We start from the raw sequence: 8,600 nt of genomic DNA, 5'->3' as shown, positions 1-8,600 counted from the left end.
TGACATGAACCTTCTGAGAAAGTTGATTTTTCCCAACAAAGACTGCAACTCTTTGTTGGTTGAAGGGGCTTTAGTCTCCATTATGGCTTTGGTTTTGTTTTGATTAATTTCGATTCCTTTCTTGTGGAAAACAAAACCTAAAAAATCACCTGCACAAACACCAAATGCACATTTTAATGGATTCATTTTCAATCCAAATTGCCTCATTCTTTTGAATGACCGGCGTATGTGGTCTAAGTGCTTATCTTCTGATGATGATTTTACTACAATATCATCGATGTAAATCTGCATGAAATCTTCGATGAAGTCATGAAACATCGAATTTATTGCTCTTTGATATGTAGAACCAGCATTTTTTAAGCCAAATGGCATCACTAGCCATTCATAACAACCTAATGCCCCCGAGCATCGAAACGCCGTTTTAGAGACATCTTCTTCAGCAATAAAAATTTGATTGTAGCCTAAATAACCATCAAGCATAGTTAGATACTCGAAGCCTACTGCTGAATCTACTAACATTTCTGCCACAGGCATGGGATACTCATCTTTGGGAGTAGCAAGATTTAAATCTCTAAAGTCAATGCAGACTCTTATAGTCCCATTTATCTTTTTAACAGGCACTACATTTGCTAGCCAATCTACATACCTGGCTGGTCTGATGAAACCGCATTTCGTGAGTCTTTCGATCTCTTCTTTAATCTTTGGTAAGATCTGTGGCGCAAACCTTCTAGGAATCTGCTTCACTGGTTTTTTATCTATTCGAATCGGCAATTTCAATTCTACCACCTTTCGATTTAAACCGGGCATTTCGTTGTAGTCCCATGCGAAACAATCTTTGTATTCCTTTAGAAGCACCATAATTCGCTATTTGAATTCTTTAGGAATTTTGGCGCTAACATACGTGGGTCTCTTGGCGAAGCCATCTCCCAAATCTACTTCTTCGAGAGGATCCTGCGCCTTCATCTTAATAGTAGAACCCATAGGATCTTCTTCGAAACCCAAAGGTTCGTTATCGTATATACAATCCAATTTTTGATCATTAATGAGGTCATCAGTAGCATCTTCTACCGTTGTTTCGATCACCTCTTTTTGCAATATCTCAGCCTCTTTAGTCGTATTTAATTGAGTTTCGGCCACGTAGGCCGTAATTTTGTCCAAAAAATTGGGCTTAATCATAGATTACTTTTCGATATCCCACCCAGTTGGTGAGACTGCATACTCGGTTGATCCTGGAGTGAGGTCATCAGTGACCTTCTTGTATGCTGAGGCCCTTGTTATGGAGGAATATTTGCCAGTTGTTTATCGAAATTCTTCTTGGTAATGCTATTCACTTCCGCCAGGAAATAACTTTGATCAGCCTCGATGTTCTCTACTAGACCATCTTCTCTCCAAATGGCAATCCTTTGATGCACAGTAGAAGGCACTGCCCCTACACCATGTATCCATTCCCTGTCTAACAACACATTGAAGTTAGCCTTAGATGGGACTACCATGAACGTAGTTGTTCTTTTCACACTTCCAACTATCAAATCAACTTCGACAGCCCCAAGGGAATTGCCAGTGGTCCATTCATAGTTAGTGAGGACTATGTTATGTGGTTTCAAGTCAAAATCAACAATCCCAATTTTCCCCAAGAAGGATTGGGGTATCAAATTAACTGTGGCACCTCCATCCACCAATACTTTATTCACTCCCACGCCATTTATCTTGGCTTGGATAAATAAAGGTTTAAGGTGATGCATCATCGATACATCAGGCCTCTCGAACACTGCATGCTGATCCTCGACACAACCATTGTTCATAACATAATAGCATAATGGCTTGTGAATGGCCATTTCTTCAGTGAAATCGCTTTCCACTTCGTTTACCTCAGAGGGTACACCATATCTAACTGGCAGTACCGACACAACATTACATACTATGTCGAGACTCGGGTCGGATTCAGAGAAATTTGAAGTCATTTCCTCGTCCTCCTTTGGAAGGTCTTTTTTCAAAGTTGGTAAAGGGGGAAATATTCTTTCAGTGGCTGGTCTTTTGACCATTTCAAAAACAGTCTCCTGTTTTTCTTCCCTTTTCTCAACATTAGTGACATCTTTCAAAGCACTTGCCTTTTTCTAGTGTTGATACCTTCGCCATTGTGTTTTTTTCATGGGGTTCTTACCCTTGTAATTGTTGATGTAGGCATACTTGTTGGAATTCGATGTTTCCTGCTGATGAGACGTTGTGGCCACTCTTTTCACCTATTTCGTTGGTGGGGCGGAGTAGCCAGATTTCTTGCCCCCAAAAAAGACCCAAGTATTTGTAGGAGTCTTCGAAGAAGGATTGAAAGTCTTCCTATGACTCTTGCCTGGGTTTTTCTCCGAGGCTTTCATCTTATAAGGAACCCCTCGCTTGTTGAAACCAAATTTTGGCTGGTTATCAACCCATCCGCCTTTGCGTTTGGCTTGGGGTCGTAATCCCTCGACAGATTTTGCACCTTCTTTATCGAAAACTGCGCTGCATCTTGGGCAAAGCATGGCATGTGCATTGGAGATTTTGCATCTATCGAGAAAATCTATTAAATCTTCCTCAACCTTGGGATATGCCACTTTCATTTTTTCAGCAAATTGGTCTTCAGTAACCACCGCATTTTCAGATTGATGATCATCAGCAATCATCTCCTCGCCGGCTTGTTAATTTTCTTTCGATACAGGGGCCAATGGAGGCGATTCAGTACCAAATTCTTCTGATATATCCACCATGTTGATGGCAACCACATCAGCATACATTGAATCAGCTTTCTTTAAAGGATATGCATCTATTTGCGTTGACTGTTTGGTTTTATCTCCAAACTTCAGCCTTCCCTCATCGAGAGCTTTTTGCACAGAGTCCCTGAAATGAGTACAACGAGATAAGTTATGGCCTAAGAACCCATGGAACTTACAAAATCCTCGTTTCTTCCTTTGTTCTAAAGGAGGTAGTTTCATATTTTTTGGCACTAATATTATGCCATCTGCAACTAAGAGATCGAAGATCTCTTCACATTTAGAGACATCAAAAGTATAAGTTTTAGGAGGGTATTTGTCATTTTTAGGCTCTTCAGGATTTTTCCCATTTGATGGCCTTAACAGTTTACATGTATAAGGAGGTCCATCTTTTAATTCTGCCAGATTTATCTCGTTCTCTTCGACAGTATCTGATCCCCAATCGAACTCAGGGTCACTGTCTCCTGCGTCTACATAGGCAACTTTTTCCCTTTTAGGGAATTTGTTCGTCCGGGCTTTTTCAGCCTTAAGCCTTTCGACTTGTCGGACTCTGTCTGCTAATTATGCTATATCCCTAAGATATTGAGTGTCTAATTTCTTTCGAACGGAATAGTCAAGGCCACCAGCAGCCATTTCGACCAATTCATGTTCTGGTACTGAAGTGAAACACCTGGCCTTGAGAAGACGAAATATGTTCAGATAATCATCGATCGATTCATGTGTCCTTCGTCGAACGCTAGCCAGTTCTTTCAAACTAATTTTAGATTGGCCCATGTAGAATTGTTCATGGAAAACTTTTTCCAATTGATTCCAACTAAAAATGGAATGTGGAGGCAATGTAGTGAACCAAGTGAAGCCATTTTTCTTCAAAGAACTTGGAAAATATTTCAACTTTAAATTTTCATTGTTTGCCATTACACCCGACTCCATAAGGTATCGAGCAATGTGTTCGACCATCGATTCATTGGTCTCCCTAGCAAACTTAGTAAATTTGGGGACTTTCCAATTCCTTGGTAATTTAGTTTCCAAGACATATTCAGACAAAGCCGACACGAAATTGGGCCTATGTAAACCCATATTAAAACCATTTTGGGCTAACAAAGCCTCGACAACATTCGCTATGTTATTATGGCCCTCGTAATTGTTTCGACGGGCTTGCATGACCACTTGGTTCGTATCTTGGTGTCTATTTACGAATATTGGTGCCCTTTCGGGCTCTTCCGAGATCTGTGCCTGTGCCCTTGGCGGTTGCATTTGATTTTCAGGCACCTGGGCGTTTTGACTAATTGCAGGGAGTTCTGCTGACCCAACATTTAGATTTCGAGTTACCGGTGTACTTCGCGCCGCAGGGGCTCCGAAGAAATCGGCGATTCGCTCCATTTGAGTGGACAACGCTTGGTAACTGTTGTTAGTATCTCGAATTAAAGGATTAATTACCGCACCCATTTGTTGCGTTACTAGATTGGCCATTTCGTGATTGGCCTCATCCATCTGTTGCCTTAGGGCCATCATAGAGGCATTAGTTAAAGTTTGTTGAGGCGTTTCAAAAGAAACGCTCACCCCAGGAGTAAACAATTGGGGCATTGGTACGTTTAAACTCTTTGAGAACGAAGACGGGTTCGTATGTAGGCCTTGCATTAAAGAAGTTGGCATGCCATATGGCATATTTCGACGGCTTGTGCCAAGATTAAAAAACGCTGGAATATCCTGCGTAGTTTGGCCAGAAGCAGTCGATCCTACTGGCATGGCCTGAGTTGTTTGAGCGGGTGTCGTGATCGCTGGAATGGCCTGAGATGTTGGCATGGCCATCGTCAATCCGACAGTTTCTAATATTGTCGTCGTGGTACTACTTGGTTGCTGTTTCTGATGCACTAGCGGCGTTCGATGCCGCTGTATTTGGAATGGGAGGAGGACGTACCATTTCAGGAAGTTGTTTTTTAATCCTTAAGAGCATGCACAACGCAAACCAATTATATTAACCGAACAAATTTCACTAAGAAATTTACCACAAAGGCACAAAAAGGTCCCACTGGGCGTGCCAATTTGTTTACACTGATTTTTGGTAAACAACCGCTGGTTTAAAAAAATAGTTACTTGCAAGATCAACCAGTAAATCTTAGGAGCATATTTGTGCTTTTGTGTATTTTCAAGAAATGTAATGTTCTAAAAAGTTAAATAAACAAAGAAAATGAAAGCAATCGAACTCAACCTAGTTGAATTCAATCGAATTTTGTTAAGTAAAGAACAAAGAAATCGTTCAAAATGAACAAGTAAAATGAAAAGACATTTAAGAAAAAGAACTTAAATTGCATTGATTGAATGTAAATTGATACACAGATTCATACATTGCAACTTGTGACTCGTTTCTCGCTTCCATACGGATAATTTGAGTGTAAGTTTTGTATGATTGAATTGCGACCACTTTCCCTTAGGAAAAACTACTATTTATACAAATAGGGATAACTAACTAAATTCGAATTTCAAACCTACAACGAAATAAAACTAACAAGCCTTATCCATCTAATTTGAATTTCGAACGCGCCTTTAAAAAATGGTTGTTGCTTGTCCTTATCCGAAAACGATAACTGCTCCTCGATAGGTTTTCGTTTGTCGAACTGGAACACATGCTCCCAGCAAGTCTAACTTCGATAAATTTGAGAACAATTCTTCATTTCTTCGATGATAAGGTCAACTCTCCTTTAACTGCATTTAATACCGTATTAAATGATAGTCTTAAAAAATATAGGCTAACGGTAACATAATTCTGATCATAATTGATTACTTTTTATATATATATATTTTTTTTTTGAAGGAACTTTTTATATATATTGTTCTCACCATAAAAATTTCGGAGTCATGAATCCATCCATATGCAATTATATGTCACGGTGATTATTTGATAAAATTGTCTCATCCTAAAATTGTTTCATGACTTAGTTTTACGCTTTCTATGCTATTGGCATAATATTCGGTTAATTCCCTTGTATCCATATCGGCGTGAACTTTTGTCAAAATCTTGTCCAGTATTTATACCATTTCAATCGGAGCCTTAAGTTAATGGTTTCAATTGGTTTGAATTTTTGTTTGAAAATTTGTTTAGAAACATACGCGTGAAACATATTTGCCTCTATATATTTCCTTATTCAGGTTTATTTTTTTTTTAAAGCAAATTTTTTTATCGTTGAATTCTATTTGGAATTTTGAAATCACTGCTAATTGCAAAATTGTGGATCTGCTATTTGCGTTTTTCACTTTGAAATCAAGATTTGGGTATTTTCCAATGGGTCAATGTCATACTTCATGAACACATAATAAATAAAGATTTGAATATGGAAGTGATAAAGATATGGATTTTATTTTGATTTTGGTGATTTGATTTTAATTAAATCTTTTGGTAAAAATAATTTTCAAGCATTGTTATAATATCTTGTAGCTTGATTTCTACTTGAAATTAGTTTTGATTCATATAGATTTTGTACATAAAGTTTATTTTGAGAAGTAGGCAAAATAAAGAGTTAAAATATATTTGGGATATATTTGTTGCCTTTTAATAATGAATCTCAAAATATTATGAACATTTTTTTTTGGTACATAAGCTAAGAATTTGGTTCTTTAAAGTTTGAGAAATAATAATTCTAGTTTTGTTTGTTTATTTATAAACATAAAATATATTTCCTTATTTAGGAAATAATTGAATCTAGAGTTTATTCATTATTTTATTTAAAGAATCAATTGGTATATGTGAATCAATTGTGGCATAAATATTTTGGTGTATATAATATTCAATTTTTTTTTGTTTGAAATTGAATATTTTTCTTATAGCATGATTATGATGTTAGGGTTTATTATTATTAAGTTTTCTACGATAATATTTTGTCTTATCATGCATTTTGGACATATTTCATGCTATGTTTGTTGTGGCTTTTATGTGATATTTGTAAATGCATTGTCATACACACGTGGGTGTTGTTTTTGGGACTTGCATATTCTTTTCAATTATTATGAATTTGTCTTCACACTTTAGGGTTATCGAGTGACCTTATGGTTACTTACCAACATAATGGATTAATTCGGCCTACATTATGTCGGTAGTGCCTTGTAAATTTAAGACATTTCCCATTTGCTTGTGAATTTAAGACCACTTTTGTAACGCCCTATTTCTATTAAGCGATAAAACACGCGAATACAGCAAATATTCAAGAAATAGACGCTACGTCTCAACAAAAACCAAAACAACATGCATGTATAAAAATATCTCAACAGTCGCAGCGGATACAAATAATTTATCTCCAACATAAACATGCCATGGTCAACAATACATCATCATGTCAAATCCTCCAAGTCCCGACAAGTGGAAAAATCTTAACAAAATAAAATAGAATCTAACAATAACATAACGACACCGACAATCCTAATCAGAGCCTAAACCTACGACTCCAACCGATAGCGGAGATAGCTCCCGTTATCCAAGCACTCACCAAAAGTGAACTACTCCTGCACAGCGTCTACCCATCCATACAGACAGGTAGGCAATCAAAACCACTGGAGGTTAGCTTCACATCAATAATAAACGACTTGACATAAATAAATCAATTCAATCCTTCACTAATCAACATGAGCAATTAACTTCCATATACATATTCACACAACAATTCCAATCATCACAAGTATGTATTCATCAAACACATTTATCATCAACATTCATAATTCAAATGCAACAATCACGACTCATGCCAATATGATATGCGCATATACTCGACACATATATGCATGTGGTACCAAGTCTCCTCAAGGTCGTCACCCATGATGCAACAAAAAAATCATAATCTCCTCAATTGGATATAAAATCCGCCACCATCAGTCATGAATGCATGAACATATGACTCGACTACAAATGCATATGTTCACACAAACAATTCACCACACCATCACCAACATTTAGTATATATGCATTCAACAACAATTCAGCACCACTTGACATATATACAATCACCATCAACATTCACAAATCAATCAACATATAATTGTCACATATATACATCAATCAACTTCACATCATTATACCAACCTATCCATAAAGGATTCATAAGGCAATCGGCTTTTAAAACCATTTCTAACCAAGTAAACAAGATCCAATGCCTCAACTAAGTATACTTCTAGGCCACATATAAGTGCAGTAGAGCATACAATTACGTTTCACCAGCTAAATGCGACGAAATTGTAAAAACCGCAAAGTTCGTCTCTCTTTATCACTTTTCAAGAATAAACTCCATTTTCAAAGCAAAACAAGTTAAGATCCATCATATCATAGGTTAAATAATCTTAAACACCTTAATTCAACTCATAAGACTCAAGTTTCGAAGTTTGGAAGCAAACTATAGGTTTTGGTTTAACTTAGGAATAGTTATGCTGAATTTTCATAAAGTTTTACTAAGACCCACTTGGAGTATTTTCATCATAACTCAAAATATGAAAATCATTTTCAAGTCAAACCAAGACCATTAGAAAGCTAACACAATTATCTAAAACTTTCATGTTTACACCAAAGGCCAATTCAAAACAGAAATGTGCGAGAAAGACACAAGAATGTGAAACAAGGAATGCTGTCTGAGAGCATTTTGCTTAAGCAAAACAAATCTCGCGCAAGCGAAATCAACGCCGAGAGGAAACTCAATCTCGCTGGTGAGCTCACTTGGGGCTTCGCTTAAGCGAACTGGGCCCTGTTTCTGATGAACACTTACGGGTTCTCACCATTTTCAACCCAAAATCCCAAATGCCCAAACTCGTCCCAAAGGTTGTTTACAAGTATATGTACTCAAAAGGGCTTTCAAAAACACAACAAACATGAAATCAAAC

At 37.2% G+C, this 8,600-nt stretch overlaps 1 pseudogene; it reads right to left on the bottom strand.

Moving 5' to 3' along the window:
* Window positions 1-2,672: 2,672 nt before the first annotated feature.
* LOC146946904 (uncharacterized) lies at window positions 2,673-4,553 on the bottom strand (annotated as a pseudogene).
* Window positions 4,554-8,600: the final 4,047 nt, after the last annotated feature.

This window comes from Medicago sativa, chromosome 2 (genome assembly GCF_051527215.1).
Source record: "Medicago sativa cultivar Bolivia chromosome 2, Bolivia_mono, whole genome shotgun sequence".
NCBI classification, from domain to species: Eukaryota; Viridiplantae; Streptophyta; class Magnoliopsida; order Fabales; family Fabaceae; genus Medicago; species Medicago sativa.
The sequence above is the reverse complement of the archived record's forward strand: the minus strand, read 5'-3'. Positions and strand labels throughout refer to the sequence as shown.